Source organism: Balaenoptera musculus, chromosome 21, assembly GCF_009873245.2.
Source record: "Balaenoptera musculus isolate JJ_BM4_2016_0621 chromosome 21, mBalMus1.pri.v3, whole genome shotgun sequence".
Classification (NCBI taxonomy): Eukaryota; Metazoa; Chordata; class Mammalia; order Artiodactyla; family Balaenopteridae; genus Balaenoptera; species Balaenoptera musculus.
The window spans coordinates 20553248-20567580 of NC_045805.1; the positions used below are offsets into that span (position 1 = coordinate 20553248).

At 34.7% G+C, this 14333-nt stretch overlaps 1 protein-coding gene across 2 annotated transcripts in view; it reads left to right on the plus strand.

Annotated features, from left to right (window-relative positions):
* SGCZ (sarcoglycan zeta) overlaps positions 1-14333 on the plus strand; it is a 902846-nt gene that overhangs the window by 652862 nt on the left and 235651 nt on the right. The window lies entirely within an intron of this gene.

Here is a 14333-nt window from a genome sequence, read left to right on the forward strand (position 1 = left end):
TTTTTACTTCTGTTGAAAAATAGTAGGAACATTTAATTCTATTTATTTATGAATTTTCATCAAATGTTTTCACTAACACCTATGTAATTTAAAAATACTGGTGGAAATTAATATTATTTTTGGTAGAAATATTTACTTATGTAATGAATTTATTATTTTCATGTTATATATACTTCCTTGCCTAATATTTATTCCAGGGTTAAGGGTAAGAAATCAGCAATGTATTTAATGAGGTTATCTCATATGTATATTGCAATAATAAAATTAAAGAGATTTGGTTTAACATGAGGGCAATAGCAGATGTGGAAGAAAGTTTTTTCATTCTTAATTATCTTATACATAAAAATGTAATTTGAAAATAGTTATAATTTTAAGCTATTATCTTATTGTAATAGAAATTTATTTCTGTAATAAGACATAAAGAGAATACTTCATAAACCATTGTAATATATTTTAATATATATGGGAGCAGGTGTGAACTTTATTACAGATTTCAGTTCATTCTAAATTGCCTTTTAATGTTCAGTGACCCATTTAGTTATTTATTTTAACTGAACATTTCTCTTAGATATTATTCAGAATTAGTAAAACCCATGAAATGTAAATGCTATTCATTTTTTATAAAGACTCACTGATTGGGGCTTCCGTGGTGGTGCAGCGGTTGAGAATCTGCCTGCCAATGCAGGGGACACAGGTTCGGGCCCTGGTCTGGGAAGATCGCACATGCCACGGAGCAACTAGGCCCGTGAGCCACAACTACTGAGCCTGCGCGTCTGGAGCCTGTGCTCCGCAACAAGAGAGGTCGCGATAGTGAGAGGCCCGCGCATCACGATGAAGAGTGGCCCCCGCTTGCCGCAACTATAGAAAGCCCTCACACAGAAACGAAGACCCAGCACAGCCAAAAACAAACAAACAAAATAAATAAATAAATAAATAAATAAATAAATAAATAAATAAATAAAACAAATCCTTAAAAAAAAATAGACTCACTGATTACCACTTCACCATCAGTTAACACAAACTGGGTCATGCAGTTCTTGAAACACCAAAAAAAGATGGGCTACTTTGGTGGTTTAGAGTGAGAGACCTCAGCTAAAATTACTTCAGGGATTATTATTTAGGACTGATGCTATCATCTTTTTTGTTTTTGTATTTACAATGAAAAACAGAAATTTTTGTTTTAGAATTATTTACAAAAACAATATTGGTTTTTAAACCATAATACACACATGCACAAACACATACAATTGTCTGAAGAGAGTATTTTTATTTGTACTGGAAGAGCATTTACATATTTCAATATTCCTTCTCCTAGTTCAATAGGAATTATACTGTGCCTTGTGAGATCAGCATAAGAGAGGATAATCCTTTTAATATGGAGAAACATGTATTACCACATCTCATACATCACCATTGAGTTTCTTATAATTTAATGATAGCCTAGCATGTGGATGAAATAAGTATCATGAAACAAGTTTGGGTTATACTATGTGTAGCTTAGACTTGACAGCATAATTATAAAGTGAATATGTGAATGTCAGGTCTTGAGTTCATCAACTCATTAACCATATTAAGTCTGTGAAGTGTCTACAGCTTGGAGACAATGATACTGTAGGTCTCTGAGAGGAGTGATGACTGGACAAGTATCTCTATTTGGCTTTTAATCCAATTAAAGTCATGAACAAGCAGATTTATTAAATTAAGACATTAGTGGAGATTCATAATTTTTTCTAGTATATCAAAAAGTTTGATAGAAATTGTACCCACAGTAAAACTGCACAAACCAACTAAAGGTCAATGTGTTTGCTTGTAGTTGGAACCATTTAAAATTACTTATGTTCACATGCTGAAAACAATGAATACTGAAAACTGAGACAGCAAATTTCTTATGACTTGAGTAACATAGTTTGATGGGAAAAGCCTTGCAAAAACAGGGGAAAATAATAAAAGTGTTCCTTAGAGAATAACAAGTAAAAAAATCTTTGAAAATTAAAATTTACAGTGAATGAAACCTAACCTTGATGTATTTTTACATTAGAAATATAACAGGTTTAGGTAGATAAAAATCAAGTAAAAATGGAAAGAGCGAAGCAATGATGGGTTTCCAGAAAAAGGTGCAGCACACCAGAAGAGTTTTCACAAATCTACTTAATTTCTACAATTTCTTGGTGTTTACATCACAATTATTACCACTGTCTACCATACTTTAGGATTATAATTAGTTCTGAGTTTAATGATTGTACATAGAAGTCTTTTGGAGCCCAAAAGACAATTTTTAAGAGAAGTGATTTATTATTTTTGTTTTACTACAGTGTTATCTTTGTTAAAAACAAGGTGTCTTTTGGAAGGGATCATGACCACTTTTTATAAAATTGAATATATTAGCTTATTTTTAGGTGGAGTGAAAAATGGTAGCCATTCTGTGACCCAACCTGTTAGGTAAAAAAATCACAAAAGTGCCATCAACTTGGGAAATGAACACTGATTGGTGTTTCCTGACCTTGGGTGCAATTTTCTTAATGAATATTATATAGAAAGCATAGTACTATTTTAACACTGACACTTTGATCGGATAGATATTTTGACTTTGCTCTTTTTAAGTATATTTTTGATTTGTGTTTGTAAAACCAAAAATATTTTAATTTGAACTATGTTAACACCAATAACTGTTCATCAAGAAAGTATTTTCCAAAGTAAATTACAATGAGGTAATGTAATTTTGTGATTATTTTTTATGATGTCCAGCCATTTAAAATGGTTTTTACTAGCATTTTTTTTAAAACTCTGGATTAACATCTGTATATGAATATTTTACAATGACATTTTTTCCATTGATAAGTTTTTGTTCTTGTCAAAATTTATTGTTACCATTATAAATTATTTCTGTCTTTTTCTGCCATAGTCATCATGTATTTCAAAAAGTATTTTTCATGTTCGTATTGTACATTTATATTTTATCAATTTTTTTCTAACAATTTTTAGTTAACAAGAAATCTTATGTTTATTGTGTGGTTTTTACTCTCACGTTGATGATATTCAGCAGTCTACAATTAACAAGGTAGTAATTCTTCTCAAGAAGTTTACATTCAAAAAATTGATTTTTAATCATTTTATATTAAAATCATTATTTTTGGTAAATATTATTATTTGAAATATGTGAATTTAAGGTTTATCCAGTATCCAGGTGACCCTCCTTCCATCTTGTTTCCGTACTGCTGTAATAGATAGTAAAAGGTCTCTTTCCTTAGTTCACCCTGAATCACTGTAGGCCCCAAATTGCACATCTTAAATAATGAACAGTTGATCTGTACTACTGGTGGACTTGCGAATTTGTCTATTTGCAAAAAGTCATGTGTAACTCCCAGATCAATATTTGCAATACTTTGCGAATTCAGGAACATTTGAGTCACCTCAGGTGCACATTCCTAGCTGAGGAGGAACAAGGGGACTGAGCCTTAGTGTGGCAACTCTCATATGGTAAATAGTGTCCTTTTTGTCATCTACTTAGTACCAGGTTTGAGGGGTTTTTTGCATTTTTGTGCTTTTTGTTGGTGAAGAAGCTGTTTGCAATGGTCTGGTGCTGGAGTGCTGTCCAGTGTCCCTAAGCACAGAAGGCAGTGATGTGCCTTGTGAGGAAAATGCAGGTGTGTTAGATAACCTTCCTTCCGGAACGAGTTATGGTGCTGCTGGTCACGAGTTCGGTGTTAGTGAATCCAAAATACATACTAGATCTGATGTGTGAAAATGAGAAACAAGCATAAATCAGAGTTGTGCATTGAGAGATTGACAAAAATGCCGTGAGCAGAAGCTTGAAGGAACTTAACCCTGGATTTCCCCTGGGAGCAATGTTTCTGTATACACAAATTGTGTTTACAGTGTTTTTATTACGTAACTACTGTGATTTATGAGAGTCAGATTTAGGATAAGATTCTGTAAAATGTTATACGCATTTAATTTTCTCTGAGTAATCTATTCCTGATACAAATAAATTCCTGATATATTAGAACAAATAAGAATATTGATATTTTTAGGGCTTCCCTGGCAGTCCAGTGGTTAAGACTTCATGCTTCCAATGCAAGGGTCACAGGTTTGATCCCTCGTCAGGGAACTAAGATCCCACGTGCTGCGCAGCTAAAAAAAAATCAAAAAAGAATATTGGTAATTTTTAATGGTATCATAAGTAGGTAAATGAATCACTACATTTGGAGATAGTTTTCATCTGGAAAAGCTAATGGGCATTTTTAATTATTTTAGACACCAATGTATTATTTAAAATGATTAATTAGATGTGGATATGATACTCATTTGAACCCTTTGTAAATCTACTTACCAATAAAGTAAAATGATTCATTTATTTAGAATCATTATAATAGCAGTTTTTGACAGATCTTTATTTGGTATTTAAATTGTATGTGGAACAATGTATTCAATTCAGCATTGTTAAATGGGCACTAACATGGTTATTTGTATTAATAGCTTATTCATAGTATTTAGTAAATATTAAATTGGCTTTCAAATTTAGGTAGCTAATGTGACATTTGTGATAAATTACTTTTCAAGTGAGTTGGTAATAATTAGAGGATATACTGAATAATTTATTAGCAAAAGGGATCTTCATTTGAGGCAATTTGTATGGGAAGAATAACCTCCATTGACATACTCAATCCAGAGATTAGGTCCTCCTTGTATATGCCATCAAAATAATTGAAGATTGTATCATATATTTAGTATTAGATTGGACTGATATATGTGGTTGCTGCCAGAAAAATAGCATACGTCTTATGAGTTGTAATCAGCATCTTTAATAATATAGTCCCATTGCTAAAAAGTACGATTCATAAACTTATGCTAATTATTGTATTTATAAGCACTGCAAATCATTCACTCTTCTCTCATACCAAGTACACTAAATGAGTAGAGTATAATGACATTCTACATGACACAGATAGTCTACATTTCAAATTATTTAATCATTCTGGAAAACATTCATTTGCCATGCTTTCGTCTATTACATTTTTGAAGAAAACAGTTATCAAAGGTTTATGGAGTTATTAAAGGTAATAAATATTCCATTAAAATAGGATGTAGGCTTTGCTTAAAGCAGGTTTAGAAAAAATTAAAATGTACATACATCTGTCTGCCGGAGAATATTTTTTTCCAAAGCATTCAAAAAAAAAAAAAGAATGAAAGCAGGTTTTTTGAAGGCACTCTTATCAGTCAGTCTAGGGTTGTTTCTCTTACTAGCAATGGTGAAGTAATCATTGTACCTGGGGCCTAGATCATTAAAGATCTAATAAGCAAGCAGAATTGTTAAGACCACTTATTCCTTGTTAAGGCAACTATCTAAATACACCAGAGGACCTGCTATTTTGGTATCAGTGAGGGCTATGGCAAACCAGTCTTTTCCTAGCAGTCTTTCCCAAATGACTTTCTCTTGAGCTCTTTCAAAGAGGACGGTTTTATCCCTGGCACTTTTCATCCACACCTTTCTGTGCTCATCTCTCTTCTGTATCAGAATGGTGTCATTTAATTACTGATTTTCTCCAATCATCATATATTTAGTCCTCATTATATGCTCAGAAATGCACTAGGACAGAAAATTATGTGAATAAATATATCAGAAGTAGTTTTCTAAAAGTGGTTTTCCAAGAATACAGAGGCCAAGACTAGTGTTGGCTCTGGAATTAAATGACTGTATTTCTTGCTCTGGAATTTTTTAGAAGTGACTTTTGACAATTTTTCATAACGTTTAAAAAAGTTTGTTCACAAAATAGCCTTAAAAAGAAAAAACTTTAAAGGATGTATTTAAGCTATGTTTATTAGAACTTTACATTGAAGATCTTGCCAGTCTAAAGCCTTTATGTATAGTGTGTGGAAGAGTTCTGAAGCAAGCTGTCACTCAAAAATTCCTCAGTGACCCTGGCGTGAGCTGGCCTTTAAATATGGTACTGAAACCGCCACATTGACTCACGTATGTCAGGGCATCTTTAACTTTAATGGCAAATGAATCACCTGGGGATCTTGTTAAAAGGCAGTTTCTGATTCAGTAGGTCTAGGTAGGGCCTGAGATTCTGCATTTCTAAAAGGCTCTACAGACTACAGTGTGAGTGGCAAGAGCTAGCTATGAAAGTGATTAGACACATGTAAGTTGGCGAGATTCACTGAGGATATTACAAATGCTGCCATGCGTGAAAGCTGGACAAAGCTATATTCCTTCTAGAAAGGACAGAATGCTAAAACTCAGAATGGCTCTGAATGGAAGCCGTTAGAATTGAAGAAGATATATCCTATGGGACTAGCTGTTGACAGTACTGCTACCAAGACAAGTTATCACCATGAGAGAATCATCTACAAGAAATACAGGGGCTACCGTGAATGGGTGCTGACAGTGAATTTCACAGCCAGCACATCTATTGAAAGTACCTTATTGTAGAAAGATAACATTCTGATCCACCAGCCCACTATGAGTCCCTTTTCACACCTGTTATTAGGGTAGTGTGTTGATTTTTTGCTATGCTAAGTAATGAGGAGAGAAAGTAACATTTTTCTATTGGGAAATGTATTGAGATTGATCAAAGTTTAGGCTGGATATCTGATTTTAACAAACAGATATGCACCAAATAAAAGTGTTGCTTATCACTTTGCTAACATATTAAACAACATTTAAATTAATTGACATTGCTGTTTTGAAACGTTTATCTGAAATGAATAAGAATTTGGTACTCCCAACTTTAGCTCCAGGGTTAAGCAAGATGTCAGCACTCAGCTCTTTACCTTTTCACACAGTTTTAACTTTCCTAATCTAATAAACAGGGCTGAGGAGTGACAAAAATCTACTTCTTCAGACTTAGAAGGCCTTTCTGTATTCCTGTCAGTGTTTCTCAATGAGTGAGTATACTCTTGATCTTTGGAAATGTCAGTTGTTCCTGTACAAAACTTTCCTACAAACTGCAGCGCTATTAGCATCCCTGGCTCCTTCGTACTAGGCATCGAGGATCCAAGTAATCTGGGGCAACCATTCCTGCTGCCCTTCCTGATTTCCACGCACTGGGAGTGAGCACTGATGCCCGCTGAAAGCCATTCTGTTGTTAATACAAAATGTCTGTGTAGGTTAGGGATTTTTAATTTTTGAATTCTCTTATATTGGTTGAGAGCTTGTAATAATCTTAACTTTGTATGAATGTTTTAGAATATAATTTCACAATTCAGGCTTCTAGGTTTTGAATTGTGCCTACACAACTGTTTGACCTCAGACAATTTGCATTACCTTTTCTTGGTCAATTTCCAAATTTTTAGATGTGGATGTAAAAAAGTATCTCATATTCTTTTTAATATATTATTTGAGGCAACTTTAGACTTATTGGAGAGTTGAAAACTAGTAAAAAGGGTCCGTGTATACCCTTCGCCCAACTTCTCCTTATGTCAACAACTTACATAAGCATGATACATTTATCAAAATTAATAAATTAATATTTGTACAAAAATATTAACTACACATACTACAATACTACTATTTGAATTTTACCATGTTTTCCACTAAGGTCTTTTTCTGTTTCAGGGTATAAATCAGTATCCCACGTAGCATTTCTTCCTGTCTCCTTAGTCTTCTCCACTGGGGAGCAGGATGGCTCTTGTGTCCTTTTGACATTTCCTCATCTCTTTCCTGAGTAATTTTTAAATTTCTGACACCACAAGATATTCCAGGTTCATCTGTATTTTCCTTCAGATCAACTGCTCTCCTAAGTATGGACATTTAGCTTATTTCCAAATTTTTGCAATTACAAACAATACACAGATAATTTTTGTATGTAATATTTTTATGTTTTCGAAGGTATGCCTTCATGGTAGATCCCTAGAAGTGGGATGCCTGGTCAGAAAGCAACAGTGAGTGTGTATATATATTTATTGACAAACGTGTATAGGTATTGACAAATTTCCCTCCCAGACTTTTAAGCTGATGATCATTTTCACCAGCAATATATGACTGCCTTTACCCAAATTCACCAACATCACACTTTTCATTTTTGCCCATCTGATAGATAAGAAATTATATGTTAGTGTTGTTTAAATTTGGTTTCCCTAATTATGAATGAGTTAGAACTTTTTACCTCTTTGAGGGTCACTTTAAAATATGTATTTATGACTTGTTCATGTACTTAGTCCATTTTTCTACCTGGTTTTTATTAGTCTGTCCTTTAAATTTCAAGGATTCCTTATATAATAGGGGTTTTAGCCCTACAACCATGGTATATATTACACATATCTCCTCACTGTTTTTCAGCTGTCTTTTGATTTTGCTTGTGGCATGTTTTGGATGCATTTTCTAAAATGTGGAGTCAAATATATCAGTCTTCTCTTTTACTGTTTCTGAATTTGCGTTGTCCTTAGAAAAACTTTTCTATCCCAAGTTCAAAGAAGAATTCACTCACCTTTTCTTCTAGTACTTGTATGGTTTCATTTTTACAAACCTCTTTTAAAGGGAAAACCATTTCTGAAAATATATGAACATTCATTTAGATTAAACCTTTGAATTATTGGTCTTTTTACACAGAATGTTTCATGCTTCCTGTTTTTTTTCTTTTTAAAGACACTACTTTCTTAGGGCAGTTTTAGGTTCACAGCAAAAGTGAGCAAAAGATCCAGAGTGTTCTCATGTACCCTCTCTCCCCAAAAGCCCACAGCCTCCGCCACTGAAGACGTCCTCCACCACAGCAGTGCATTCATTACAATAGCTGAACCTACACTGACTCATCATTATCACCCAAAGCACATAGCTTACATTAGGATTTACTCTTGGTGTTGTACCTTTTACAGGTTTTGACAAATGTATAACGATAAACAGCTACCATCATAGTGTCATACACAGTAGTTCCACTGCCCTAAAAATCTTCTGGGCTCCACCTATCCATCCTCCCTCCCCTCACCCCCTGGAAACCATCATGTTCTTTTACTGTCTCCATAGTTTTGCCTTTTTCAGAACGTTGTAGAGTTGGAATCATAGTATGTGGCCTTTTTAGATTGGCTTCTTTCTCTGAGTGTTTCCTCCATGTCTTTCCATGACTTTATAGCTCATTTCTTTCTAACGCTGAATGTATTCCATTGTCTGGTTGTACTGCGGTTTATTTGTCCATTCACCTACTGAAGGACATCTGGTTGCTTCCAAGTTTTGACAATTATGATTAAAGTTGCTGTAGATAACTGTCTGCAGGTTTTTCTGTGGACATTAGTTTTCAGTTCATTTGAGTAAATACTAAGGACCATGATTGCTGGATTGTATTGTAAGAATATGTTTAGTTTTGTCAAGCTACGGCCAAACTCTCTTCAATGCAATGAATGCAAGTTCCTGCTGTTCCACATCCCTCCTAGAACTTCATGTTGTCAGTGTTTTGGATTTTGGTTATTTTAATAGGTGTGTAGTAGTGTCTCATTGTTGTTTTAATTTGCAATTCCCTAGTGACGTATGATGTTGAGCATCTTTTCATATGCTTACTTGTCATCTGCATATCTTCTTTGGTGAGGCGCCCACCTCTTTCCCCATTTTTATTTAGGTTCTTCATTTACTTATTGTTGAGATTTAAGAGTTCTTTGTATATTTCAGTTAACAGTCCTTTATGAAATATATGTCTTTTTACATTTTCTCCCAGTCTGTGGCTTGTCTTCTCATTCTGTTGATCCTGTTTCTTTCTAAACTTAGCTATGGGTAATTATTTTTTTATCTCATATTAAAAGTGAAAAAGTAACTTTCTCAAATATAAGCAAAAATATAAACTGTAAGGGAAACCATCTGTTTCTTAGTTTAATGATATGTCTGCTAGGTTACACTGTACCCTGACACATAATTGGATTTCACTGTTAACAATAGACTCCTACCAGATTGTATATTTTCTAGTTTAAAATCACTGAACCTGACATCATATAAATATTCATCAAAAATAAATATAGGACAGAAAAAAGGAAGACATGCAGGGAGCTAAATTTCCTATGGAATCTATTTTTGTTTTTATCAGTCTTCAAATAGTTCACTTTTAGTATCAAAGAGAGAAGTCTGTTTATAGATCCCTGAATGCTTTAAAAGAGACTCTGCTTTTAACGTGAGTAGTGAGATGGATAATTTTCTAACTGTGAAATCGCTAACTAGTTTTTGACCTTGGGGACCACTTAAAACAAGTACCCTCTGCTCTCCTGGTGGGCTTGGAGCAAAGCAGCTGTATTTTGCACAGCACACTGAATCATAATGGGCCATGTGCTGCTATGAATATTCATAAAGCTACCATACTCTGCCTGCCCCAAGATGATTCCAGTGGATGCTGCTAGAGGGATTTGAAATATCACTTTTGTAGTATCCTTGAAAAGAATACACACATCAGGAAAAATAGATCTGGAGCCCAGGTAATTCTGTCCTTAGTGTGCACTTCAGAACTCTCCTCCAAACAATTTTGCCCTGTAGCAACGGCACAGAAATCCATTGTAATGACAGAGATGAGAGGTTTAAACTTTCTGAGAATCTTAAAATAGGCTAAATTAAAATCTAAGTGGTCACTGTGGTACGGTTCTACTGACTGGCATACTTCCTCATATGTGAAAAGAACTGATCTAATTTTGTATAAGCAGAAGCGGTCACTGGAGGTTGTGATTTCCTGATGATACATTTAACCAAAATTATAGCTGCTTTCAAATTACTACCAAAGATACTGGGACACTCTTGATAAGGCAGATGATTATATTTCAACACAGACATTTTCACCTACGCTTTCAAGTTAATTCAATACTGCTCATTACACTCCTGACCCTTTATGTTAGGCTATGCTGACTATAAAGCCTATTTCTGCACTTTGTTTTTTTTTTTTTTATTCCACAGTGGAGATTGAAATCAAATAAGCATAGCCCACATACTTGCATGCTAAGGCATCCTTGAGATGCCTTTGCAGAAAGGATCATGATTGCTTGTGCATTCAACTGTTCTCATTGACAGAATGTTAGGTTGTTAGTATAGATCCTTGCTGGGGATTGATCCTTGCTGTGTATCTTGGCTTCATCATATAACCGTGGCCTTGCTGCACATTCACAGTGGCACCTCTGTTGACAATGACTGGCAGATTCTTGTTTCCTTTCTGCTTCAATGTTACACATTTTGAATAGATAGATTTATCTTTCACATTTTCCTTTTTATTTCCTTTTTGTTCTAAAGGAGTTCTGGATTATATTATGTTACTATTTTATTATATATGTTATATATACATAATATATGTTTTACATTATGTTGTTCACATTATTATGTTCCCTTTTGTACACAATAGTTGCTCTGTTTACTATGGTAAGGGAGAGGATTTCGGGGTGAATTCAGTAGTATTCCATCTCAAGTTCAGAATCTGATCCTCATTATTAAATGCACGTCAAAGTTATTTTCTGAGTCTCTGCAGAAGGAACTGAGTCCTGGGGAATTTCCCTAACTGCCCAAATTCATAAGAGTCTGATACACTAAGAGTAATATCAGTTTCTTAATTTAATATTTGAGAGTCTGTGTAACATTTAATAGACTACTCATAGAATCATTTTTTCTACATGGTACATAATATTTTTATGGATTCTTTTTTGCCTGTCAGTGGAAGAGCAACTTATCCTGATAAATAATATATTCAAGAAGCATCATCTTGAATGAAATCCCCATTCTGAGGGACAGTCCTGGAGATAATTTGTTGTATTTTTTTCTATAGACTTTATTCATGACAGAACATTTTGTCATTGTAACACTAAATTAAGAAAGCTATTAAATCTAACTTAAATTATATTTTGTATGTTAACTATGTTGATATTGCAAACTACTGTACATATTTTAATAGAGACATATTCAACAAAAATTTCTTAGGATGAGTACTTTCAGAGAAGAGTTCTCATCAGTGGATACATGGGGGAGAAAGAGTGTTGCAAGTGAAGAGTATTTTAGTTTTCTAACAGGGCTGCTCTAAAAAGAACCACATGTAAAGTGGCTTAAACAACAGTGATTTCGTCTCGCAATAGTTTTAGAGGTGAGAAGTCTGAATCAAGATGTCAGCAGGGTTGGTTCTTTCTGAGGGCTGTGAGGTAGAATCTGTTACACACCATCGTCCTAGCTTCCAGAATCCTCCTTGTGTCTTCATGCGATCTTTCATCTGTACATATCTATCTCTGTGTCCAACTTTCCCCTTTTAAAAGGATACCTGTCATATTGGATTTGAGGCAGCTCTAACAAACTCATCTTGACTTGATCATCTACAAAGACCCTATTTTCAAATAAGGTCACATTGAGAGGTACTGGTGAATAGGACTTCAACATCTGTTTTGGAAGACATGATTCAACCCATAACAAAAGGTCTATAATCTGAAGATGAAAATTTCTGTAATTCTACAAACCCCATGGGTCATTATAAGACTGATTTTTTTATACCCCTTTAGAAGCTGATATTTGGATAAGAGGGCCTCTAAGTTATTTTACCCTTATCTAGAAATGACATCAAAGGAATGATAAAGTCTTTCTAGTATGAAAATATTTTTAAGTCATGTAATAGAAGTATTAGATTATCAGAAATAGAATTAATTATAGAAATAACATGAACGTGAATGTGACAGCAACCAAGAATTACTGAATATATAGTAAAGGCCAGCTATTGTGCCAAGTATTTCATCTACATTATTATAAAATTATGTAACAAAATAAAACCTATGAGATAGCTACAGTCCCCATTTTACAAATTTGAAAAATAAGACTCAGAAATGCAAAAAAAAAAAAAAAGGGGTTCAAGGTAACACCCTTAGTAATTGGCAAAGCTGGAATGCAAATTAAAATTTTTCTAGTTTAGCATTTCTTGGACCTCACACTAAATCAGGCACCTTCTTTCCAAAGCTAAAAGTGCAGTGATAATCTGAGTTTAAGCCCAGGCTATGTCCACAGTTTTCATCTGGTCAACTGCCAAAAAGGGAAAGCAAATCTCCTTTAATGAGTGAGGAGTAGCTTCCTGTGTGAAGACCCAAGCTGGTTCTATTTGTAGGGCTATTGACAAGCTTTTTGTAAGGATGCTTCCTATGATGAAGGGTGAGGGTGGTGGAAAGGCACAGGCACAACATCTGATCTAGATGCAAAGCCTTAATATGTCATCTAGGAAGAGTGATTCTGAGGACCAAGTGGTCACATGAATATGTCACTGAGTGAACAGTGGTGGTGAGTAGTAGAAGTAAGAATTAAAAGAATGCTTTCACCAAACAAAATCTATAAAATATTGGGACACAAACATTTTGAATTTAGAAAAGAGATGCTCCAGGGCCAGTGTATCTATTATACAATGCCATTCAGATAGTATTCTTTGAGAATAAAGTGGGTAAGTAAATAGTACTGAAGTGGGAAACATTGAGCAGGGCTGCATATGGATCCAATATTTTGTTTGGAAAGAGAACAAGGACGTTCATGACTGTGGCCTAACATGGAATTTGTTTAAAAGGTAGTAAGCAGACCCTTGAGTGCTGTTTAATGTGATAAAGTCAGTAAGACCTCTATGCAGCACTCTTTCTCCCCAGCAGGCTCCTTGCTCTGATTGGATTGCAGGGACCTCCTGACAGGACTTACTCTGCACCCTGTGAAGAGCTAAGGAGCCATCAGGGAATATGTCCATTCACTTGTATGTGTTAGTCTGGGATATAATATGCTTGTTTGCATGGCAAATATAATCAATCCTGAATGAAAGCCAAGTGGTCATTGGCATTAATCTTTGAACTCAGATTGACCTTTTTGTTCCCGGCGAGTGTAAAGGGAAAGAGATATTCTCGTAAGTATCAGGCTTAGCTTTGTCAGTTTAGATCTCAAGTGCATATATAGAGGTATAGGGAAGAAGTGAAGGACAAACAGACAGTAGGGTGGTGATAGAACAATAGAGGAGATGGTGGTGTTGGCCACGGCATCACCCAGGATCATGGAGTCATATCCAAGGCTAGAGGAGACCAAAATCCTTAACCGGCCAATGCAGAGGTTGGTGGAAAAGCAGTGACAGCAGTGGCAGTGGATAAGCAAAGCAGCATCCAGAAAGTTCATAAGAAAGATGCTAAACCTCTGTGACACTAGGTTTTTGACCCTCAAAGACACTAAGAAAAGATTCTAAGAACACCAATGAGCTGAGAAAATTCAAATTACTGTTGTTGTTGTGCTTATTACCTCATGCATATAAATAGCCTCTGTGCCTGAGCATAATCATGGAGTTAGTTCTTCCCAAATTTTTTTTGGCTTTTTTAGTTATCAGATTCAACAACTGCCATGGGCTTAGCTAATATCACTATTTTATGAATATTTATAGATTTCTCCTCTCAGT